Source organism: Tenrec ecaudatus, chromosome 1 (genome assembly GCF_050624435.1).
Source record: "Tenrec ecaudatus isolate mTenEca1 chromosome 1, mTenEca1.hap1, whole genome shotgun sequence".
NCBI classification, from domain to species: domain Eukaryota; kingdom Metazoa; phylum Chordata; class Mammalia; order Afrosoricida; family Tenrecidae; genus Tenrec; species Tenrec ecaudatus.
The window spans coordinates 69,400,128-69,426,359 of NC_134530.1; the positions used below are offsets into that span (position 1 = coordinate 69,400,128).

At 45.5% G+C, this 26,232-nt stretch overlaps 1 protein-coding gene and 1 pseudogene across 2 annotated transcripts in view; one reads left to right on the forward strand and one right to left on the reverse strand.

Annotated features, from left to right (window-relative positions):
* RNF220 (ring finger protein 220) overlaps nucleotides 1-26,232 on the forward strand; it is a 264,994-nt gene that overhangs the window by 31,409 nt on the left and 207,353 nt on the right. The window lies entirely within an intron of this gene.
* LOC142428907 (myeloid leukemia factor 2 pseudogene) lies at nucleotides 4,292-4,932 on the reverse strand (annotated as a pseudogene).

The window sequence follows — 26,232 nt, forward strand, 5'->3', positions numbered from 1 at the left end:
GCCCTGTCCTGATTTTAAACCATGCCGTGCCCCCTCGTTCTGTTTGCACGGCTGCCTCTTAGCGTGTAGTGTAAAAATGCATCTATGTTTTATAGACGTACCATCTACAGTCTTACACATCCTTTTGGTTCTATGAGAGCAAATCAAGAAATGCTGCTACTAGGGTTTCAGTTCGTCCGTGCAGAAGCCAAACATGCTTCAGCATGTCTGTGCCATCCGTGGCTGACGCAGACATGTCCTCTCAGAGACACACAGGTCTTGTCTTACAAGGGTGCCTGCAACCAAAGGAAGACGGTCGAATCCAAAGGGTGGCTCCCCAGGGATCTGTTGGGCCATGTTCAAAGTGAGGGCCCTCGTCCCAGCGATTCCTCCGGTCTTGCGACGATGCTGCTGCTCATTCTTTGAGGACTGCAAGGGCTGTCCTACGAACATTCCATTGGGAAGCATTCCTCCAGCTACCCTTCAGCCATGATCTTGCCCCGTCAGACTTCTTGTTCCCCAAAGTCGAAGAGCATTGAAATGTCCGTGCGACGAGTCCCTCCGGATGACAGAACTACCGTTCTGATGTGCAGCTAGTCTTACTGGAAGGGCACAGAATTCCCTGAGAGACGGAACGCCATTTTGGAGAAATGTGTAGACCTAGGTTAAGAAACAAAAATCAAGATCAAGAAACAAAAGCTTCGCATTTTGATATTTTTGTTTCATAAAGGTTTCTCTGATTTTGTAGAAACACTTTTTATTCACCCTCATATTTATTATTTACAGAGCTGTGCGTGCCTCAGTACGGGCCATATGGACCCTTTCTCTTGGGATCTTCGCCATGCTTCATGTTCCTTGGTGAAGTTAACCTTGGTGTTGAACATTTTGGTCTGCTCTTGGCCATCACCAAAAGGAACAAGGATCTACTACCTAATAAATCTTTCCCCCTTCGTTTCCCGCCCGTCTCTGGTAGCCATCAAAGGGCTTGGGTTTCTGTGCTTATATCGACTCATTTACAGTAGGAGAGCAATATAGTGACTTATCTCATTCGTGCCCTCTCGATTCATTCATGTTAAAAGGTATACCCCAGATTTCTCATTGTTGCTCATAACTGCGTATTATTCCATTGAATACGTACCACAGTCGGTCTCTCCGCCCACTGAGGCCTTTAGATGGTCTTCATCATTTGGCTCTTGTGAGTAATGCAACCTTGAACATAGGCTGCACATGTTTGTTTGCGGCCCTGCTCCTACGTCGCGGAGTCTCCTATACCTGGTTGCTGCGCTGAAAAGAGTTCCAGCTTCCGCAGGAAGCACCAGGTTGTTTTCCATCATGGGTGCCTCATTTTACACTCCGGCAATGTGCTAGAGTTTCAGTTCTCCCACAACCTTGCCAGCATTTAGTGTTTTCTTGCTTTTTAAGTCACTGCCATTCTTGGGCGGGCTTGGGAGAGGGGGAGGGTGAGATGGTTCTTCACTGTAATTTCATTACTTTAATGGTTAATGACCGTGAGCATCTCTTCATGTATACGCTGGCTACCTGATTGTTCGCTTTGATGAAGTGTCTGTTCATGTCCTTTGCCCAATTTTTGGTTGGACTGTTTGTCCTTTTCCTGTTGAGTTGTTGAGGCTTTCTATATAGTTTAGATAAGTTGTTGCCAGAGATTACTTTCCAGGTTTGGTAGAATCTACTTATGAACATAAGTATTTACTTTTTAAGAGATCTCATTTATCTATTTTATCTTTTGTCATTCATGTATTTTGTTTGTTTTGCTTATATCACCATTTTTAATCGCTATTTAGCAATCTATTTCGTTGAACTTTTCTCATCGAACTAGAGGTGTTTCCTAGTTTCTCAGTATTATCAACAATGCTGAAGGGAATATCTTTATAAATTCACCTCTATTAAGGTGTTTGATCATTTTCTTAGAATAAATTCATAAAAGTAGAGTTATCGAATAAAAAGGTATATGTATTAAAATTCTTATGCCTATTGCAAGATTACTTGTTTCTTATGTTCTTATCCACACAGTATGATTCACCGTGAAAACTTTGGAGGAAAATGATGTTTTGTTTATTTAGTCTTCATTCCTTCATGACAAGTGATGTTAAACCTATTTTCTTAGGTCTATTGATATTAATTTATCTTTTTAAATGAATTGCTTGTGCATGTCCTTTATCCATGGAGTGCCCATTATTTTCTTATTCACTTTAAGAGCTTTTTTAATAGGAACAATTTGAATGGTTTTATATCTATATATGGCACATAGTTTTTCCAGTTTATCATTTGCCTTGGCATTTTAGGATGGTAGGTTTTGTTTGCGTTTGCTCATAGAACTTTTAAATGACTAAAAGGGCATTTTATTGTTCCTTTTTAGCGTCTGATCTTTGTGTTTATTCTTAGGTACAAGGCTATGTCTAATCAATCCCCAAAACTGCTCATATGTTTACAAGCAATCTTAAAGGTGTTGTTGCTAGGTGCCATCGAGGCATGGCGACTTAGTACACACAGAAGGACAGGCTCCCACGCCATGCTCCATGCTCACAATTGTGTTTGTTCCCCATGTTGCAGCCACTGTACCCATCCATCTGGTCGGGTTTGGGGGTGTTTGTTTATTTTTAACTGATCCTCTACCAAGCATGATATTCTTCTTTAGGGACTAGAAGAAAGTAGTGTTCAAATTGGAGAAAGTCTAAATTCTAAGTCTACTGACATCTGCTCAAAGATTCTGTCTTGAGAGAGGAAGTCTCTAGGACCTTAAGATAAGCCAGGAAGTTAACAACCTCATGGAAAAGCCAGCATTTTAGGGTGGTAGGATTTTGGTTTTGTTTCTATATAGAAGGTTTTGTTTTTTTTAAATAAGGCAAGTATGTAAAATAGACATCTAAAATACTTGTAGCTTAGACCAGTATAGACCACGTATCTAAAATCGAATATGATCAGTGATAGGTTAGCGGGCATGTAGGGGATGCTCTGTAAGGGCACAAAGGAGAACCCTGGTGGGGCCCAGGATCTTAGAGTGTGCATCCTGGACGCAGAGACTGCAGAGTTGAGACGCCAAGACTGGTGACACAACAGTTACGTGCTTGGCTGCGAAGTGCAAGGTCTGCGGGTTGAGCGCACCCGGTGGCTGTATGGGAGATGGACTGGCCATAAACACGACATTCAGCTTACGAAACTCTGTGGGAGCGTTTCTCCTGCCGAGTCAACTCACCGACCAAAGCAACAGAGGTCGGCTAAGGGAGCAGTGGGCAAACACACTCCATTCAGCGAAATGGCAAATGCGAAGCCGTATGGCCTAGAATGATGTGCTCTAGTTAGCAGTTACTGACCCTTAGGGAACTATTAATATGAAATTAAATTTAGGAAAGCATTTTCTTTTTCCTACTAGCCACCGTGTAAGACTGTCCACACGCGGCTAGTAGGTGTGATCTTGGAGAAACATAGGACTTTTCCATTGTGGCAGACATTTTTATTGGACAGCACCGGTGGCGAGAAAGTGTGATATATTTGGGGCACTGAAACAGGTTCAGCCAGGGAGCGCACGGTGTCCAAGGGAGGGCAGTGGTGATGGCTCAGGAAGACAGAGTCAAGAATGGGATGTTGTTAGCCCGTTGCTATTTCAGAAGAAACGGAAGGGTAGAAGGGAGAGAATTTTTAGCGCTTATTGTACAACAACCCGGGTGGTAGAAAATCTCAGTAGCACAGAGAAAGGAAGTGGCAGAGCTAGGGTAAAACGCCCAGTCTGTTTGCTGCCAAACTCCTGTGCTATTTTTTTAAAGTCTCTTTTTGCCCCTATTTTTCTTTATTCCATCAATACCATTTTAAAAGTTGCACAGATCACAGCTAAAGGCGGGGAAGACTTATGTGATGTGTGTGGATGGGGGCAGGGGAAGGAATTGGGACTGAGACCAGCCCTCTGCCTCCATAGTCCTGGACAAAGACCTGTTTCAGGGCGCTGAGGAGGAGGTGGACAAAGACCCAGGAGCGCACCCGAGCCCCTTCTTTTGCTGCGTGGCAGAGGGAGGTGAGGGGCTGGAGCATCAAAATGGGAAACCAAGTTCGGGGATACATCATGGAAGGGGAGCGAAAGAGGGAAAAAAGTAGGTCCAAGGGGGCTGTGAGAAGGTCTCCCTGAGGCCCCCCAGGGGGAGGTGAGGGTCAGTGTGCCCCTTAATTTAATATTAAATTGTGGGGGGAGTTGGAGAAGGAGAAGTTCTCTCAGCAGATGATTTCTCAGCGTCTCAGAGTTTGTACTAGAGAGGCTGAGGGCCTGGCAGTGGGGCTGTAGGGGGGTGGGGGAGGGGAAAGCTCAGGTCCCTCCATAGCCTGGCAGGCAGGCTCCTCCATCTCCAGATGCCTCCCTCTGAAGTCTCTCCTGCTCTTTGCCAGCAAAGGCTGCAGCCTGACTCTCCTCTAGGTCGATGTAACCATGCTGCTCTTCCGGGTCTCCTGTGTGGGGGTTTGGGGAGCCCTGGAGGCTGGGAGGCTGGTCCCGGATGTGATGTCCAAAGGACATCTGCTCTAGTCCACTCTGGTGCATCCCTGGCATCTCTCGGGTCTCGCCTGGTGCTGAGCACATCTCTGGTGTGCCTTGGTAGACCTTGGGAGCATCGTCCCCCTGTAGTGGAGTAGGGAGTGACAGTGGACGATGAGAAGGCCTGGCAGTTGCCTCCAGGTGTCGTGTGATCCATGTTCCCAATCACGTCCATGACGCTCCCTGGCACTGCCAGTATCTCGAAGGGGGAGGCAGCCTCAGCCTGTGATGTTGAGGAAGGAGCAATCTCCAAAGCCACCTGACAACGCACAGCTCGTGTGCTGCCGTTGCGTGGCAAAGGGGTCCACCAGGAACATGGGGTACTCAAGCTCCTAGCCCTGCATGAAGCAGAAATGCCTGATTTTAGCTTCAGGGGGGATGCCACTAGGTCCCCAAATTGGGCTCAGCAGACACATGGCTCCCAGCCCAGGACTCGAGCGACTGGTCTCTTCTGATAGCACGTCCCAAATATGTAAGACAAAGTCATTCATCCTTGTTTTAAGGAGCATTCTGGCTGTACTTCTTCCGAGACAGATTTGTTGGGTCTTTTCAGCAGTCCATGACACTTGGAATATTCTTTGCCAACACAATAATTCAAAGTCAATTCTTCTTCAGTCTTCTTTTCTTTCAAAGGCACATGAGGCGATTGTCCTCAAGGCACCATCCTTGGTTTGGACACTTTCAGGAGACCTTGTGCATCAGAGTTACCCAAGACAATGTCTTGCTTGATCTCTTGACGGCCGCTTCCACGGGCATTGACGGTGGGTCCAATCAAGACAGAATCCCCGAAAACTTCTATCTTGTCTCTCTTTATCATGATACTGCCTGTTGGCCCAGTTATGAGGATTTGGGTTTTCTTGACATTGAGTTCTCATCCATTGTGAAGGCTTAGGTCAGGTAATACTTAAATTCCGTCGCTCTGCTGATGGGATGCAGAATTGTAATTCCAGTTGTGCCCTTGTCCTCTGAGTTCTAAACTGGTTACACACTTGCCTCCCTGATACTTTCACTTAGAAGTCTCAAGGACACTTCCAGCTTAATAGCTAAGAGTCTCGAAGAACAAGCCTTGGTCTCAAAGAACCCCCTCCTCCTCAAAACACAATAAACAAAAGAAAGAAAAATCTTACTTCTTGACTATTTTTCTCCTTTTAGCTAATCAGCACTCGCCCAGTTGGTCAGCCCAGACAGTTCTGAATCAGGCAGGGTTCCTTTCTTATTCCCACCCTGAGGTCAGGGCTCAGTGGAAGGGTGACATTTTTAAATGGTAGTGGTTCAAAGTCCTCTGAGCCATTTAACCATTTTGCGATGTAGATTTTGAATCATGAGTGCCCAGACTCATCTTGGCTGCAGGGCTGCTTACACCGCTCCCCACTGCCTTCTAGACATTTGCTCTTGGATGTCCTCAAGGGCACTTTGCATTTAATAAGACCAAACCAAGGCGACCACCTTCTCCCACTAACCCTACTTCCCCTCCTGTGTGACTTAGTTGGATTACTGTGCCACCAGTTACTCAAGCCAGAAACTGACCATCCCTCCATCATCTCACCCATCATATTGACTCCATTTTCATGTCTTAATAATTCTCCATATTCAAGGTCTCCATTTATAAACACTTCCACCTCATTCTTGTTCTCAGTGTATCTTACTCAACTTATTCCAACAGGCGCCCAATTCCTCTGATGTATGTCACCTTCCACCCACCTCCCAATCCATACACTGCTGTCAAAGCTCCTTCAAACATAAAACTCTGCTCCTGTCATTTCCCCTCCTTCACTTTTTCTCATTCCGATCACACACAAAAACCCAAGACCCTTCGCTTCTGTTGTCACGAGTCTCCTCTTTACTTCCATCTTCGTCATACTGAATTAATTATGGTCGCAAATTATGCTTGCCTCTCTCATGTCTCTGTGAATATGCACCCGCTATTTTCTCTAAGAAGGTGGCCAACCGCAAAGCCAGCAGTTTGAGCCCACCAGCTGCTCTGCAGGAGCAAGGTGAGGCTTCCGGCTCACCTGGGAACCCGCAGGGCGGTTGTAGCCTGTCCGACAGGGGCAATGCGCGTCCGTCCGTCCGTCCGTCAGTCCGCCCGCGTAGACTTGAGGGTGGTGGGAGTGCAGGGGGTTTCCCCTAAACAGAGAGCGTGGGTGGTGCAAATGGGAAAGGCACTCACCTGCTAACCAGCCGGCTGGAGGTTTGACTCCACTCCGAGCCACTTCAGGAGGAAGGCCCCGTGGTCTACTTCTGAAAAGCCCGCCGGGGAAACCCTGAGGGACAGAGTTCTGCTCCACGGGTCGGAATTGACTCCGTGACAGCTGCCGCTGCTGCTTTATTATGTTTCTTAATTTTCCCCGGCAACTTTTTTCTTTGTTTAGCTTTAGTTTTGTTTTCTAAAATTTCCCTATGTAGGCTTATCTTTTCCTTTAAGTTTCAGTTCACATGTCTCTCCTATGGGAAATTTTCTCTAATTTCTTTCTTTTTTGGTTTTTAGCACAAATCGCTTTTCATTTGTAAACACGTCTTGGGGTGCAGAGCTGTTAGGGAGCTGTTTGATTTCCACCCCCCAAATAATTCCTCTCTTTTATATTATGAAGGAGAGCCAACATACAGGAAGGTGCACAACACACACCTGTGTGGTGAAGCAAGTGACTCTTCCGTGTGTGGGGAATCTTATATGTTCATTAAACCATTACATGCATCAAGAAATGGAAGGCTCTGGTATTCCAAGCCTTCCCCCTGCTTAGGTAATTACTACCTTCACTTTTAGGATGGTAATTCCCGTGCTCTCATCCCCACGCAACGTTACCCCGTTTAGCTCTTTAGAGATTTGTATGCGTGGGTCTCGCTCTCACTGCTTTTGCTCATCGCTGTATCTGTGAGATTCACTCATGTTGTTATAGATAGCCGGAGTCCAGTCAGCTTTATTGCTGTTGATACCCCAATCCTTATATTAATTTTAATGGCTATACACATTTAGATTATTTCCGGTTATCTGGTCCTTTTCAGCAGTGAGCTGTAAGCATTTTTTTATGTAGCTTGGTGCCCAAGGCACACGTGTCTACAGGGTCCTGCGCTAAGGGCTTCTTCAACTTTGGCGGGCGGGTGACATCAAACTGTCTTCCAAAGCGGGTTTACCAATTTATTATCTTAACAGAGGTACATGAGAGGTTTTGTTGCTCTATATTCCCATCAACACTGGGCATTGTTAGACCTTTTAATTTTTGTCAGCCTTACGTAGTGCTTTCTCAATAAGGTTCTTGTTTGCATTTCCTCGTTTACTAAAAAGTGGTACCTTTTTGCATTTATGGATCATTTGAATGTTCCCTTTTGGGAATTGCCTGTTTAGGTTCTTGTTCGTTTTTAAAACTGGGTTCTCTTCCCTGAGTTCTTATATAGGCTTAGTCTTCGTTCTGTTCAAATATTGCCCCTTGTGAATTCCCCTATAAAAGCATCCGAGATCTGCCCACTGACTGCGCTTCTCCACTTCCTTCTCCCGCCCATCTGATCCCATCGCCTCACCGCTCCCAGGGTGCTGGCTCTAAGAAAAGCCCTTCTTGTCAATCTTGACGTCAAGCCCTTCCGTGCCTCCCTGTTGACAGCACCGCACACCACGCCCTCTTCCTCCGTGTGCGCTGGGTGCTCTTGTTTGCACCACCTGCCCTCATCATTCTCAAAATTCCCTTTCTGCTTGGGTTCCTGGAATCAGCTCCTCATTTTCATTCCCCCCCCCGCCCCCCCGCTCCCCGCCCCCTTCCTATTCTTAACTCTCTATGTGCTGACTCTGGGCTGACTGACAGCTTTCTAGGAATTTGGCTTTGCGCATCACTTGGCTATAAGGAGGTGGAGGTGGATGTAAGTATCTGGTCTTCCCAACAGTCACGTTCCTCTTGGTCATTTAATACCTTGACGTTCTAATTTTATCTTCATTGTATATGCGTTAGTGAAGCTGTATAAACCTCCCGGAGTGATCTGAGCTCTGACAGGATGCAGTTTCTGGTTCAGCAAGGCTGAAGGCTAGACTCAGGACGTTGGTAAATTTGCCCAGGGAAATGCCAGCTGGCACAAGCCTTCCAGGAGCCAGTGTGTGCTCCAAGCTACAACTTTCTTTCTTTTTTTTTAAACATTTTATTAGGGGCTCATACAACTCTTATCACAATCCATACATGTACATACATCAATTGTATAAAGCACATCCGCACATTCCCTGCCCCCAGCTGCACCACTTCTAAGCAACAATTCTACCTCCTCAGGGAGGAGCGTATGCCTTTGGTGAATACCTGGTTTCTTTTTTTTTTTTTTCCTTCTTTTACATTTTATTAGGGACTCCAACAACTCTTACCACAATCCATACATATACATACATCAATTGTACAAAGCACACCCATACACTCCCTGTCCCAATCACTCTCAGGGCATTTGCTCTTCACCTAAGCCCCTTGCATCAGGTCCTCCTTTTTTCCCCCCCCTCCCTCCCTTTTCCCCCCTCCCTCATATGCCCTTGGTAATTTATACCTCGTTATTTTGTCATATCTTGCCCTATTCGGGGTCTCCCTTCCCCCCTTCTCTGCTGTCCCTCTCCCAGGGAAGAGGTCACATGTGGCTCCTTGTAATCAGTTCCCCCTTTCCAACCCACTCACCCTCCACTCTCCCAGCATCGTCCCTCCTTTCTTTCTTTTTTAAAAAAATATTTTTATTGGGGGCTCGTACAACTCTTATTACAATGCATGCATCCATCCATCCATCCATTGTGTCAAGCATATTTGTACATTTGTTGCCATCATCATTTTCAAAACATTTTCTTTCTACTTAGGCCCTTGGTATAAGCTTCTCATTTTTCCCCTCCCTCCCTCATGAAACCTCAATATTTTATAAATTATTATTATTTTTTCATGTCTCCCTTCACCCACTTTTCTGTTGTCCATCCCCCTGGGAGGGAGTTATAGATAGATCATTGTAATCGCTTCTCCCTTTCTCCCCCCACCTTTCCCTTCCCCTCCTGGTATGGCTACTCTCATTATTGGTCCTGAGGGGTTTACTCTGTCTTGGATTCCCTGTGTTTCCAGTTCTGATATGTACCCAGGTTCATGCTCTGGTCTAGTCAGATTTGTAAGGTAGAATTGGGGTCATGATAGTGTGTGTGTGTGGGGAGAAAGCCTTGAGGAACTAGAGGAAAGTTGTATGTTTCATCAGTGCTACACTGCACCCTGACTGGCTTGTCTCCTCCCAGAAACCCCTCTCTGTAAGGGGATATCCAGTTGCCTACAGAAGGGCTTTGGGTCTCCACCCTGCACTCCCCCTCATTCACAATGATTTTATTTTTTGTTCTAATGATGCCTGATACCTGATCCAATCAACACCTCATAATCACACAGGCTGGTGTGCTTCTTCCATGTGGACTTTGTTGCTTCTCAGTTAGATGCCCCCTTGTTTATCTTCAAGCCTTTAAGACCCCAGAGTCTATATCTTTTGATAGCCGGGCACTATCAGCTTTCTTCACCACATTTGCTTATGTACCCACTTTGTCTTCATTGATCATGTCAGGAAAGTGAGCATCTTGGAATGCCAGTTTAATAGAACAAAATGTTCTTGCATTGAGGGAGTAGTTGAGTAGAGGCCTAATGTTCATCTGCTACCTTAATACTAAACTTATAAATATGTGCACATAGATATATTTCCCCATCATAAGATATAAGTATATATTACACATATACATGCCTGTATTTAGACCTCTATAAATGTCCTTTGCCTCCTAGTTTTTTCCTCTATTTCCTTTTACTTTCCTCTTGTCCCACTACCATGTTCAGCCTTCATTTGGGTTTCCTCTCAGTTACATAGTCCTTGATCAAGCCCTACCAGGCCTCCTATACCCTCCTCACCATTGATTTTAGATCACTTGTTGTTCCCTTGTCCCTAGGTTTGTTAACAGCCACTTCCTTTCCCCCGCCTCCCCTTCTCCCATGTCCCCCAGGAACCATTGGTCCCATTTTTTCTCCGCTACATCATTTATCCTGCCTATCTTATCTAGCTACACATGGAGAGATAATAATATGCACAAAAACAAGGCAGAGCAAAAAATAGCAACAAAAGAAAAACAACAACAAGAAGAAAAACCAACAACAAAAAGAAAAGCCTACAAATAGTTCCAGGACTGTCTGTTGACCTTTAGGAATGTTTTCCGGTTGAGTCTGATGGGATGCCACGCCCAGGCCGCAATGTCTATTTTTGGTACTCCCTTGGGACTTCCTTGCTCTGCTCCCCCTTGCTGTTCTGTTGCACGCCCTTAGTGTTTTGCCTCGGCGTGGTGGGGTCAGATCTGGCAGAATTCCCACACTGTGTCTCCGGTGTTGTCCCCTGTAGGGCTATGGGTCAGTGAGGGATGTCATGTCTCATAGTGGGGCTGGCCAAATGGTTCTCTCTGTGGATTGTCTGCTCTGAGCCGGGATAACATCCTTAAGGCTTGGTGGGCCAGGATGTGCTCCACTCTCTGCCCCTCTCCCTTCATTTGCTCCTGTGAGCTCTGATCAGACACATCCCTCTCCCGGAGCTGTCAGGCTACAACTTTCTGATGCCTGCAACTAATGTCCTCAAAGTCGATGGAAAATCGTGGTTTGTTGTAAATATGATTGTCTTAGAGTTTGTGGCAGAATGAGGACTCTTCTACGGTTGGTAACCTGAGAGCTAGCCTCTCTCTGTGAGTGACTGCCCCTTTCATGATGTTTCTCAAGCAGTCAGCCATGTTTAGTGCTATAGGGATAAAGGTCATTGGTACTTTGTCCCTGCCTGCACAAGGCTTACAGTATAATTAGGAACAACATTTAGGTGCCATGAAGTTGGTTTTGACTCAAGCAGTTCTATGTATAACGTCCAAAATCAAACTAAACTCACTGCCACCACGTCGATTCCGACTCTTGGTGACCCTCTAGGACGGAGAAAAGCTGCCCCTGTGGATTTTCCAGACTGTAAGTCTTTCCCGGAGTAGAATGCCTCATCTTTCTCCAGAGGAGCAGCTAGTGGTTTCGAACTGCTGACCTTGTGATTAGCAGTCCAATGCATAACCCACTACCCCACCAGGGCTCCTTTATTTACAACAAGGAATCGAATGCATGGTTCTGAGCCATCCTCGCGGCCATTGCAGTTTGAACCTGTTGTTACAGCGGCTGTATCAACCCATCTCAAAGGTCGTCCTGTTTCACTGACCCTTTTCTGAACATGATGTCCTTTTCCAAGGACTGGTGTCTCCTGATAACACGCCCAAAGTGCCTGAGACGAATCTCCCACCCTCACTTCTAAGGAGCGTGCTGGCTGCACTTCTTCGAATATAGATTTGTTTGTCCTCTGGTAGCGTGTGGCAGATGTAACAGTCCTCACCAACGCCACGATCCCAATGGCAGTACTGGGTACGGAAAAAATGACCAGTAGTTTTAAACAGCAGAGCTAAGATGCATCTGTCAGTCAAGTGGGTTCGAAGTGAATGTTTGATCGCCTACGTGCCTGGCACTCATGTGGCATGAATCCTAAATGCCGGCCTCCCGGCTTCCGCTTTCTCAGTCGGCTTTCAGTGTGCTTCCCTCCCTCGGCCTCCTCTCAGAAGTGCACATGTATGCTCTCCAACCACCCCTCACTGGGCAGCTCCGCCTCAACATGCCTCAACATGCCAGAATGGATTCTATTAACTCTTCATCTTCCGAAAAGCACTAGGGACCACCTCAGAGAGGCGCAGAGTCCAGTAGGTTTTGCTGAATCCCAAGTTGATTACTAAGGAGCTGCATGAGCTCGGGTAAGTCTTTCAATTCTTCTCTCCTTGTGTGAGGGTCAGGGAGCCCTGGTGGCGCCGTCGTGGGGACATGCTGAGCTGCTAACCACAAGGTCAGCAGTTGGAAACCACCGGCGCTCGTGGAGAGAAAGACGAGGCTCTCTACTCCCGGCAGGAGCTACCGTCTCGGAAACCCGCAGGCAGTTCTACCCTGTCCTCCAGGGTCTCCAGGAGTCAGAATGGACTCCACGGCCGTGAGTCTGGTTTTCTGGGTTTGTCTGAGGGGAAGTCAAAGGTTATTCCTAGGATTAGGGGAGATAAAGCACGTATCACTAAGTGCTACGTGTACACAATCAGTAATCCTTACGGGTCAACTAGCACCACCACCCATACTTTTCATAGCTGGTTAACAAAAACGAGCATCTTCTCTTTTTATGCCTTTTCAGATGCTGAGTCCTCAGCACACATTTGAGCTCACAGTTTGCTAGGCCCTGCAACACAGCCATGAGCGCCTCTCAGTCTCTGTGTCTGCTGAGGCAGATCCAGGGTAGTCTTCAATGACAGCGAAACACAACGCATGTTAACGTGGAAGAACACTGGTGTGCTGAAGGGGCTGTGGAGCAGACAGCCTTTCCCTTTCACAACCCACGTTACAGCTTCGTGTGTCTTTTCACATCTTTGAAAAAAATGTACTGGGAAAAAATACATACATTTTAGCTTGGTTGCTGATTGAGCTCAGGGAAGAGTACTCGTAAGGTATTATTGTTGATACCTTATTGCTTTTGTTGAACCCATTTTCCACTTACTGTGCTGGTTTACTAATGTTAAATGACTTGTCCTTTTATTTATGTTTTTAATTTAAAATAAATATGTAAATACATTACCCCACTGATGTCTCAATTTTTAGTAATTTTATTTTCATTTATTTTGATGATTGAAACTCACAAATAGCTTCTGCATTTTCCACCCTAGGCTTATACTCGAGTCGATCAGTTTTTCTGGTTTCCCAGGTAATAATTAGGTACCTCGGCTTATACTCGGGTCGGCTTATATTCGAGTATATACATTCACCCTGTTCCTCTCCCTCCACACAGGACAGCTGTGTGTCCAGCTTGGCACACACTCAGTCACACCCTTTTCATGTCACACACAGATGGATGGATGCAGATAGATGGCCAGGCCGCCCTGGAGGTAGTGTGAGCTCGCTTTCAGGCCACTGCAATAAAGGGGATATTGCAATGAATCGAGGCACGCGTTGGTGGTTTCGCAGTGTATGTGAAAGTTGTGTGTGCGCTGTAAACGCCCTGCCATCGGGTGGGTTCTGCCTGAACGGCCCTGCAGGGCAGAGGAGATCTGCTTTATGGGTTCTGAGACTGTCGAACCTGACCTTTCTCCCAGGGGGCAGCTGATGGCTTCCAACGACCCACCTTTGGCTAACAGACCAGCACCGAGCCTCTGCCGCGTTGGGGCGGTCGGTGAAGTATACAATACCTCTGTGAAAAGTCTGAATTTTTGAGAGAATTACTAACATATGGCACAGAAAAGCGAAGTGGGCACATACTATTGGAAAACTGTGCAGGTAGACTTGGTCAGAATCAAGGTTGCTGAAAACCTTCAATTTGTAACAAGCGCAATCATCTGAGAAGTGCAGTAATGCAAAGCACAATAAATTGAGGTTTTCCTACATAGTTTCTTAATACAAATAAAATCATAGTATAAATATGCTTCATACTTTTTTCATCAAGCAATAAGTTTTTAATGTTTTTCCATGTCAGTATGTAATAGAATGACCTTTTCTTTAAAAAAAAAAAACAACACCTAAATGGTAGTCTAGATTTGGACCTACCATAATATTTCTAGTCATTTCCCTATTGGCGAATTTTTTCGATTGCTTCTAGTTTTTTCACCATTACCCACCCCCCAAAAAATGCTGCAATGAACATTTTTCACATAGCTCTTATGGATATATGTACTTATTTAAGTACGAACAAGTAAAATTCTTATTTATATGCACTGAATGACCCTCCAAAACATTTGTGCCAGTTCACTTCTACCCAACAGTGGAGAAGGTTCCTTTCCCCAAATCTCACCAACATAGGATATTAAACATAGGATATCACTAATTCTTTAGTTTTTGTAAATCCAACGAGTTAAAAAAGTTATGCTAATTTTTGCAGGTTTGTATTTCTGCGATTACTAGTCAATTTAAGCATGCTTTTATGGGTAGACTAGGGAAACAAATCCAGGGAGACTCATATGTGTATAAGAGAGAGCTCTATATACAAGAGCAATTGAATATTGAGAAGACACATGAGCCCAGTTCAGATCACGTCCATAAGTCCAATATTTTCCCAGGTGCCCAGTATCAGTCTGTAAATTCCTCTTCAGACTCACGCAACACATGCCATGACTCTGAATGCAGGAGGATCACAGGCCAGTGGGTGGGGAGTCTTGTGGATCCAGTGGTGGTGTAAACATCTCAGCACTGGCAGGGGTCTCCACGTGGCTTCTCCAGCTCTAGGGCTCTGGCTGCAACAGTGTAGCTCCGTCAGGAATGTCTCACAGGGAGGGAGCATGTGTCCTGCCTCCAGTGAGCTATTTATCTTCCTAGCACCTCCAACTGAGGTCATCAAGCTACGGCCTGATTGACAGGCTAGAGTCCACCCCTTCACTCATAAGTCTCAAACTGACAACAGATTATGTAACTACCACATGTCTTTTAAAAAAAAAACAACACTCATTTTAAACAATACTATCCATTGTGTCAAGCACATTTGTGCATTTATTGCCATCATCCTTTTCAAAACATTTTCTTTCTACTTGAGCCCTTGCTATCAATCAGCTCCTCATCCCTGCCCCCCCACCCGGTCTATATACCTTCTGAAGGTGTGGTGTCCATCTCTAGCCGTTCCCCTGGAAGAAGTCGGAATTGAGTGAGTGAGATGATTGATACCACATTAAAAGGGCAGTTTGGACACCCTTGAGGCACACAAATCATGTTACTTTTCACTGTTCTTTGAGTCCGGGGACCGACAGCCGTCTGAAAGGGCAGCGTTGGGGCTGGAGGATGGCTGGTGTAAGGTTCCCCTTGCTCCCCTGGGAAACTGGACATTGTTACCATGGGGACACATTCTTGGGTGCACCTTTCCTGGCTTTTTCTCACCGATGGGGTTTCCCATTTTTCTTGGTTTGTTTGAAAGCAGCTTGCATGTTACCACAGAATCTAAGTCAGTTTCAACTTGACTTTCCTCCTTTCACAGCCCGTCAGACCAGTCTGCTGGGGAAAGATCTGGAGGGCTTTCAAGGCGGTGGCCCGTCCCGTTCTCTCTCACTCTCGCTTTTGAAAACTTCACTTCATTCGTTTTCATGTCCCCTTCTCCTTGTGTGTGTTAAGGCAGACAAAGAGAAACATACTGTCACGAAGTTGCAGCACAGCCATGCATGGAAGCAGAGACAGCTCCTTGAGTGTGTTGTCCCTTTTCTCTTATTATTTCTGTTTCCTTTCTCACTCGCCCTCCCTCCGTACTGCTCTGTCCCTTCCCTCCCTCTGCCCCCACCCCCAGCCCCCCAGCTCTGGCCTCCTTGCAGTCTTCAAAGTCTTTTCCTTTGATGTGAAAACCATTTTCCTTTGTCTTTCTACCCTCATAGTAAGGGTGTCATAAAATATTTGTCTCTGTGAGACCGACTAACTTGGCTGAGCATAAGATCCTCTACTGTCCATGTCCCGAGTAGTCACTGTGGTTGAGGGATGCATGATAGTCCATGTGTGATACGCCAGAGTTTGTCCATCCATTCCTCTGCGCACAGGGTCTTGTTATTATTGTTTCTGTCTTTTTGCTGTTCTAGAAATGGCTGCAATAAGTATGGGTGTGCGTATTCCTCTGTGTTTGTTCCTTGTTTCTGTAGATGACAAGTAGAGAGGTTTATTATTTATACCACATCAAAATGACAGCTTTTGACAAGACGTAATACCTTTATGACATGATAAGGTATTTGTACTTGCATTTATTTCGTGAAGCACCAGCCTGTTTTCCATGTTGGTTGTACGGTTCTGCAATCCCACCCGCAACAGATGAGTATACCAATCTATCCACATCCATTTTTAAGAACGTCTTCGTAATAAATCCCCACGATTGTCCTGTGTCCGGGCGAAAACTTTCTGAGCTCACTTTGAATGAACTGGCTCAGCAACACCCCTCAGAGCCCTCTGTTTTGATGGACGCTTGCCCTCGTGTCGCTCCAAGCCTTGTCTCCAGTGGCAGTGCGTTCCGTAAAAGTGTCTTCGTCAGCCTTGATCTTGACGGAAAGGGCTTTCTTCCAGGGAGGTGTTTTCATCATGCTGCGATGCCGACTTTTTTTTTTTTTAACGTATTAGCATAGCATGTTTACAAAAGCACCTCCCGGGAGCAGGGAGTGATTGGCAAACAAAGGTAGGAGCGTGTCGCTTACATAAACATACGGTAGATACAGATGGATCCGCATACCGCTGTCTGTCAGTGGAGGCTGATCCTGTGGTGCTGACCAGGTTTCAATGGAGCTTCCAGACTAAGTCAGACTAGGGAAAAAGGCCTGGCCATCTGCTTCCAAAAATCCATTAAGGGAAACTTGTGGATCACAGTCTTTCGATCCTGTTGCGCGGGGCCTTGCGATAAGCTGGAGGCCAATTTGGTGGCAGTGGAGTCTTGCCTGGACAGCACCTAACAGCAACACCATGTACAGTTGTTGGCTGCCAGCAAATCGGCTTCCGTCGCGCATCTCCATCGGCAAGGGGTCAAGCCCCCCTTGCTTGCAGCTAGCTGGGTTGCGTCATCTGCGTACCTGCAGATGCATGAGGGTTTCACTGCTTTTAACACTTTTTTTTTCCTGATAGAATTTCCAAGAATGCTAGCGCAATTAATTAATTGGTCCACCCTTTTCTCACTTTTGATTCGAGAGGTCAATTTACGCCTGGGTTTGTTTCTGGACTCTGATCCGGACCGTTGATTTTTAAAACGAGCTTTGTTGAAATGTAGTTTGCATTACCAAAGAGTTCACCCACTGGAAGTGTACATTTCAATGATTTTTAAGGTATTCACGGATGTGCGTAGCCAGTACCAGTCGACTTTAGAATATATTCCATCACCTCACCAATACTCTTCAGCTCCCACCTCGGTAGCCTCTCACCTCTCTACCCTCATCCCTAGACAATTAATAATCTGCTTTCTGTCTCCATAGATTTCCCTATTCTGGGCCTTTCATATGGAGGGAATGATAAAATATGTGGTCTTTTGTGACTGGCTTCTTTTACTAAGCATAATGTTCTCAAAGTTCATCCGTGTATCAATATTTCATTTCTTTTTATGGCTGGATAATAATCCATCATATGCACCTACCCCATTTTGCTTATTCATTAATCAGTTGGTGGACGGTGAAGTTAGTTTCACCCTCGGGCTGTTGGGAGTGGTGCTGCTGTGAGCATGCATGGGCAAGTTTCTGTGCGACAGATGTTTTCATTTCTCCTGTCCGTGTGTCCAGGAGGGGAGACGCTGGACCCCATGGGAGCGCTCCGAGTAATTTGTTGAGGAGCAACCGACACCGCCACGTTGGCTGCACGACCTTCCCTCCCCACCAGCAGTAGGGGAGGCGTCCCGTTTTTCTGCTCCCCAACACTGGCTATTGTCTGGCTTTAGCACCACAAGCCCCCTCGTAGATGTGATGTGTTCACTGCGGTTTGGATTTGTGCTTCTCCGTGACTCATGAGGTGGAGCATCTTTTCCTGTGCCTACTGGCGATTTGGAAAAATGTCTGCTCAGAGCACCACTCATCCCCCCCACCCCCAGGATCTATTTTTATGTGCCAACAATAAACTGTTTCAATTAGTGTAGCATGATAGGATGTCTTATTCCTTATGGGGTACATCACACACACCCCCATTATTTTTCTCTCTCAGGTTTCTTGGTTGCTTTTGTGTATCTCCTCTGTCTGCTGAACTGTACAGTAAACTTGCCCAGTTAGGTTAAATATTCTCTCGCTGTTTTGATTGGGGTTTTGTTGAATTTATAGTTTAATTTGCATTGCATCTATTTATCATGATGATGTTTCATTTTGGTCTGTGTGATGTCTTTTTATAACATCTGTCTGATGTCGGTAATTTATCATGTATATATTGGACACTCATTGTATTTATTCACATGCATATTATCATTAGTTTGCCACGTTAAGTAGGATTTTTTCCATCACATTTTTTAATTTGGCTAAAGTTGTTGTGGAGGAAAAGTGTTGATTATAGTTGAGCTCTTTTCAAGATAGTTTACTAGAATATAGTATTAGTTTTCATTTTTTTCCAGTTGATTCGTAGACTTTCTGAATTGGAAACTTAAATCTTGTAAAAACTGACGACCTTTTGCCTTACTTTGTAAAATGCCGATTTCTTCCCCTCGTTATATTAGCTGGGCTTCCGGTGTCGTGTGATTTGTCGGAATGAAGACGGTGGAAGCAGGCATCGTTGTCTTGATCCTAACTTTAGTAGAAGCCACGCGGTCCCTTCGCCAAACCGGAAACATTTACTTTTACTACTGGCTTGTTGAGATTTCAATTTATCTTCATTGTTTGATTGCTTTCCCCTTAAAATCAGGACTGGCTATTAAAACGTTCCCCCTTTTTAAGAGTGAATTTTTCCCCGTAACCTATTAACATAACATATCATATTAATGTTGTTAGGTGCCAGTGAATTGGTTTCTGCTCATCAGGATGCTTTGTGCAACTGATTCTACATCATCCCCCAAATCTTGATGATAGCTGAGCCCACTGTAGCAGCCACTGGGTCGTTCCAGCCTGTTGAAGGCCTTCCTCTTTTATACAGAGCCCTGGTGGCACTGTGGGGTAAGTGTCGGGCTGCTAACCACAAGGTCAGGAGTTCAACCCCCCTAGCCGCTCTGTGGGAGAAAGAGGAAGCACCAGCTCCTGTGCTAATTTCCAGTCTCAGAAACCCTGTGCAGGTGCTGAGTGTTGGGGTGGACTCGATGACAGGGGTTCACAAGCACACTGTCCCTCTCCAAGGAGTGGTCCCCCTGACAACGTGATGTCACAAGTACGTGAGGGGACTTTCACCGTCCTCGATTCCAAGGAGCATTCTGACTGTATTTCTTTCCAGATAGATGTATTCCTTTGTCTTGCAGTCCACCGTATGCCTAATAGTCTTTGACAACACCATGATTCAGAAGCACTGCTTCTTTTGTGGTCTTCTTGATTCATTTTCCAGTTTTCAAGTGCATATGCGGCGATTGAAATGCATATGAGGCCACTGGACATGCCATGGCTTGGTTCTCAAAGTAACATCTTTGTCTTCCAATGAGAAGTCTTCTGCAGCAGATTTGCCAATTCAATAGTTATTTGGTCTCTTGACTGCTGCTTCCGCGGACAGTTGTGATGGGTCAAGTACAAGGAAATCCTGAACAATGTCAGTCTTTTCTCCACGTATCCCGTTGTTACTTACTTTGCCATTTGTGGAGGTTTTTATTTTCTTTACAGTGAGTTGTCATCCATACTGAGGGTTTTAGTCTTTGATCTTTTATCAGTACGTGCTTCAAATCCTCTTGGCTCTCAGCAAGCCAAGTGGTGTCCTTTGCAGATTGCAGGTTGTTACCGAGTCTTCCTCCTGTCTTCATGCAGCATACTTCTTCACAGAGTCCAGCTCCTCTGATTATTTGCTCAGCATACAGATTGACGAAGTATGATGAAATGACACAAGCCTGACACACACCTTTCCTGATTCTAAATCAGGCAGTATGCTCTTGTTCTGTTTACACGACTCCCTCTTGGTCTGTGCACAGGTTTCTCAGAAGCACAATTAAGAATTCCCATTCTTTGAAATATTATCCACAATTTGTTATGAACCTGACCATCAAATACCTTTGCAAGTTAACATCTCTCTGGTATCCTCTGCTTTCCACCGAGATCCATGTGAGATTAGAATTTATATCTCTGTCCTGTCCTCTTCTGAATCCAGCTTGAATTTCTGGCAAGTTACTGTCAGTGTACAACTACAACTGTCTTTGAAAGATCTCCCACAGAACGTCCCTTACTTAATGATATCATTCGGTATTCCCACATTCCTTTGGATCGCCTGTCTTTGGCGTGGGCACAAACAGGAGGATCTTCCAGCTGGTTGGCCAGACAGCTATCTTCCGAATTTGTTGACAGAGATAAATGAGTGCCTCCAGCCTTGCCCCTGCTTGTTGACATATCTCAATTGATATTCCATCCCCCTCAACCCCCAGCTTTGCTGATTGCCCTGCCTTCCAGGTAGCTTGGGCTTTTTCATCAGTTCATATTGATATGCTAACCCCTGCGGTGGTTGATTGCTGGACTGTTTTATACAGTAGCTGTTTGTTCATATTGTTGTATTTGATGCTTCTTGACTTTTTTGGCCCATGCAATCTTTTAAGATTGTAACCCCAGACTTTGCTTGCCTACTTCCTTCTACCACTTTGAGAAATGTTGACCTGTTCTTCTCTTGTGATTTTCTAATTACAGGTCTTTGCATATTTCATGATAATACTTTTCCTTGGCATCCAGAGCCGAAATCTTCTGTTCACCTCTTGTACTTCATCATTTCTTACATGCACGTTAGTTACTTTATGTTCAAGAACAAGTGTCAAATCACTTCTGACCTCATTTGGTCTTTTCTTTCTTTCCAGACTTTAGAATGACCTCTTGATTATTCCGTGGATGGTGATCTTGATATCATTCATGATGTGGCATGTCTTGTCAGTAGTGCTTAATGCATCAAATCTACTCTGGAGATGATTTCTAAGTTCAGGTGGGATATACTTAAGGTTGTATGTTATTTCCTTCAGTTTGTTTCAATTTTCTTCAGCTTCAACTTGAACTTATATATGAGCCAATGGTGGTCTGTCTATTCTACAGTTGGCTCCGACCTTGTTCTGAAATGACATCGGGTTTCTCCATCGTCTCTTTCCACAGTTGCAGCCTATTTGATTCCTGTTATTTCATCCGGTGCGATCTATGTGTGAAGTCACCATTTATGTTTTTGAAAAAAAAAAGAGAAAGATAATTCCACTACATAGGTTCTGGTCTTGCAGTGTTACGTCATGTGATCTTCAATTCCTTTCTGTCACCAAGGCCATATTTTCCAACCACTGATCCTTCTTTGTTTCCAACGCGTCACATTCCAATGGCCAACAATTATCCAGACATTTGATTGCATGTTTGATCAATTCCAAATGGCAGAAGTTGGTAAAAATCTTCAATTTCTTCATCATTGACTTTAGTGATTGGTGTGGAAATTTCTTTCTTTTTTTGGATGGGTGTGTAAATTTCAATGAAACCGATGAACTGGCCTTCCTTGTAGGTGTTATCCGATATTATCCGATCACTGGTAATGTTCCCTGTCAAGGTCGATCGTGAAATGTTCTTTTTGACAATTCATACGCTGCTGCTCCTCTTCCACTTGTCATTCCTGGCCTCATCGGAGCCATATGGAAACCATATGGGATTCAGAAGGAGCCAAAGCAGCCTGCTTCCTTCCGCTCACTAACACGCAGGAGGTGGACCTTCAAAGGATCCTAGTTCACTTTTGACAACTTCCAAGTTTCCTAGATTCATATTGTGCAGCACGCATTCTTCTTATGAACAAATGTCTGCAGCAGTTGTGTCTCATTTTGTCATGAAGGCCAGGACAGGCTCGTCCCCCCGTGTCCTTAAGGTCGGTTCTGCTTTGCGGAGGCAGCTCTTCCTCGGGCACTTCCTGATGCCTTCCCACCTGAGAGGCTCACCTTCTGGCCGTATCTTGCGGCCAGACAGCCAACTGATGACAAAGGCATGTTACTGAGGGGGGATGTTACTTTTAGAGTGGGGATGAGGTGCAGACTAAATGACCCTGAAGAACCTTTCTAGTCTTGGGATTTTGTGGTTCTAGTGAAAATATTGCTGGAGGGTCCTATTCCAGAACAAGAACTTTCTGGTTTAAAGATTTTTAACAGTTACTTGGGCCTAAGACCTTCAGTGGGAAATTATCATAAAGGCTACTGGGTAATCCAAGTCAAGACCATTATCATTCGTCTCTGGAGGTGTTTACTTCAGGCGAGAATGAAGTTTCTTTCTACTGCATGCTGGGGGATTGTTTGGTTACTTGAGGGTCCCAGTGCTTCCATAACGAGGGATGTAACTGTCATCGCCGACCCATGGAGACATTTTCAGGGTCTGTGTGAGCCTGTGGTTACGGCTCCGGTGCCGGTCTGGTTCATCGAGGGGGTTCTTGGTTTTCACAGCCCTCATTTGTTGCCAATTATGGTGTGTTTTTCTGGGGATTTTTCCTGCTGACATGTCCGGAGTATGCCGGGAAAGAGAAATCAAGTGGCAAGACAGATGTTCCTTCCCTTCGAATTGCCTGGTTTTTAGAAACCGCATTAGCATTGCATTGAGTAGGACTTTAGTTTCACCCTATTAAGAAGGGTCGTTTAGTTTCAGATTCCTGGGAAGGCTGCGAAGTTGAGGTATGATAGAAAAACAAGTACAGTATAATGCGACGGATAACATCATTTGGGTAACATTTAGTAGAAGCCTACTAAATGCTGAGAACTATTTGAGAAAATGGGGTATAGCAGTGAACAAAACCTCCGCAGCCCAGCCTACGTTTGGGTGGGTGCCGGTGGGAGAAGGCATTAGCTTGTCCTGGAGCATCAAGGAGAAGCTTAAGAAGGCTGTTGCTCCCCACACTTCCGATCTGCTCTCTACAGGACAGCCAGAAAGATGTGATAAAATCAGAAAGCACGTTATTCTCTCCCTTCAGTCTCCTCGATGATTTCTCTTTGCTTTTCAGATAAAGATCAAAGTTCCTTTAGCGGGACCTGTAAACCCTGCACAATCTGACTGGCCTGCCTCTTTGGCTTCACGCCCCTCTACTCTCCCTTGGCTTCTGCAGTCCTGCCACAGTGGCCTTCTTTGAGATTTTCAAATATGTCATGCTGCCCACCTTCTGCCCCAGGGTCTTGGCACCCGTTGTCCCCTTGATCGAGAGCACCGGTTCTCTCACATCACCTCTTCACGCCTGTCCAACCCCGTCTCCAACCTGGCACCCTTCAGATCTTAGCTCCAGCACTAAGTCCTCAGTTTCCCTAGTCAGGCAGACCCCTTTCCCTAAAGGTAGGTGTGGTTCCCTAACGCATATACTTCCAAACAACACGGGCCACCTTCTGCTCGCTCCTTCCTTTTATCCCTCACAGAAATAAAGATAAACTAGCAACTTGTGACGAGCGTTTTGAAGGAAAGGAGAACCTTTGAGCAATAGCCCGCGAGGCAGGCTAAAGTGTAGGCATCTGCTTTAGCAGCCCTCTGGACCGTTCCAGGACTCCAGAGGGTGGTGTCCGCCACTCTGAAAAACACTGACCTACGTGAAGAGCCACCGTGCATTTGAGCTTTCTGTTTCTCAGTCTGTAGGTTCCCTCGGCATTTCTTCTTTCCCTAGCGAATCTTCCTCCCATGATGCCTCACGTTTAACTGCTCTCTTGCCAGTATGTTCAACTCTAGTCTCTTATGTGCTCATTCTTACACAGAACTCAGCTAACAAGCCCCCATTTATTTGGCGCTTTTGAATTTTAAATGCCTTTGCAGCTTCCACATAGAACTTAAAAAAAAATTTTATTAGGGACTCATACAACTCTTATCACAATCCATACATATACATACATCAATTGTGTAAAGCACATCTGTACATTCTTTGCCCTCATCATTTTCAAAGCATTTGCTCTCCACTTAAGCCCTTTGCATCAAGTCCTCTTTTTTCCCCTCCCTCCCCGCTCCCCCCTCCCTCATGAGCCCTTGATAATTTATAAATTGTTATTTTGTCATATCTTGCCCTATCCGGCGTCTTCTTCACCCCCCCTTTCTGCTGTCCATCCCCAAGGGAGGAGGTCACATGTAGATCCTTGTAATCGGTTCCCCCTTTCCAACCCACTCATCAGGTTGGCATATAAAAGCCAAGAACCCAAAATACAGGTTATGAACAGATACAGACTTTGGAATAGCCAATGCATACGTAGGAACAGCTCATCTCGCCGAAGAAGGCATGTAGAGCTGGAAGAAGAGGGACTGCGCCACAACTCGATGGAGAACTGCTGAGTAAGGTATAAACGGAGCAGGACCCAATGCTGAAAGACAGACCAGTCAGGGTGCAAGGAAGCCTGATGCCGAGGAAGGAGACTTTCAAGGAGGGGTGCTCACCAATAGCAAACACAATTAAGAGGTGACTTAAGAGTTGACGATGCATGGCACCTAGTTGGTACTCACTGAATACGTCTTGACTGAATGATTAAGACTAAAACAGTGACCGTGTCTAATTAGTTCTTCAGCTTTGTGGGACCAGCATACAGGGTTTCCTCTGCATCCGGGGGTCCCAGTTGAAGATGCTCTATGAGTCAGTCCTTCCCAGGCTTTGTCCCCAGTGATTCTAAGCTTACAGAGCCAGATGAAGAGATGGCCACAGGTGCAGAGCAGAATGGGACAGACGTGGGCACAGTGGCCAGACTCTGAGCCCAAGAGCTGCTCCTGAGAGGTCTTCCACTCAGTGGCTCTTGGCATTCCTATCTTCCTTCTCAAAAACAGCAATAATTGATTTGGTTTGGGGCATTCCAGACACAACCCCAAAGGAACCCTTCCTGACCCTGATCTCAAGTGGGGTGCACCATTTGATGTGCATTTCACCTAACACGCATGCCCGTGAGGGCAAGGGCATTTCAATGCTGCCACCTCTCTAGTACCTGGTGCATGGGCAGTAGTGAATAAATATTTGCTTACTGGAGGTCAAAAAACCAAACTGTAATGCTGGGTCGTGATGGAGCCTAGACCAAGGGAAAAAATGCAACTGAAATTCTTATTCCCCTAGAAGTAGATTTTCTCTAAAGCTGAAGCTAATGAACTTTAAATGCAAGACCCTGAGAGGCAATGTTTTTATATGAACACGCACACACACAGAGGACTTCAAAAAGTTCTTGGGGAAATTCCATTATTTTTTATGTCTTCTTTTCCACACTTTTTTAAAGCCCCTGTGTGAGGGGTGGGGTGGGGGCAGTTAATTTGAAAAAGTAAACTACCGTAACCAACACTGATTAACAGAGCACGGCTTCCACTCCGAGGTTGCACGTCTCCCGCGGAGGAGCTTTGGCGTGCCTGTGGGTGTTTGGGGACTCTCGTTAAGGATAAGTTGGGCTGGGAATAGTTTTGGTGGAATGGGATGTAGTCATGTGGCTCCCAGTCTCCATTATGCAGAAACAATGCATTGCTGGCTGTCCCGATATAGAGATGGCTGGGACCAGGACCTGAAGGTACGCAGCCAGAGCAAGCAAGCGAATGTAAACCTATTCTACAGTGTCCTGTCATGGAAGCAAATCAAAGCTTAAAGTGCACAGACCCAGAAATGAGTCATCATATACATAAAATTGTAAGTGGAAAATCTGAGTCTTATTGGTTCCAGGTACCAAGAGCTTATTGCCTGTCAGAAATACACTTCTTTGTGCAGCGTGTTGTTCAGTGCCATTGAGTTGCCTCCAGCCCCTAGCGACCTTGTGCACAACAGAATGAAACACCTCATGCTCCTGCACCATCCTCACAACTGGTCCTGTGCCTGAGTCCACGGATGCAGCCACTGTGTCAAGCCACCTCCCAGAGGGCCTTCCCTCCCTTGCTGCGCCTCCACTTTACGGAGCATGATCGCCTTCTCCAGGGACTGGTCTCTTCTGTATGGTGACGTCTTGCCAGCCTTGTCTTTAAGGAGCACGTTGGCCTTACTCACACAGCATATAGATTATAAATGTATCAAAACATTTTCTTTCATATGGGAGTTACATGAAGTAAGAAATAGCAAAATTCCCATGTGTATAGAGGATAAGTCTGTATTAGTACACAACCAATAATGAGTACATTTTCCAAAGAAGTTATATATTTTACGCATCCCAAAAGATTGGCAGCG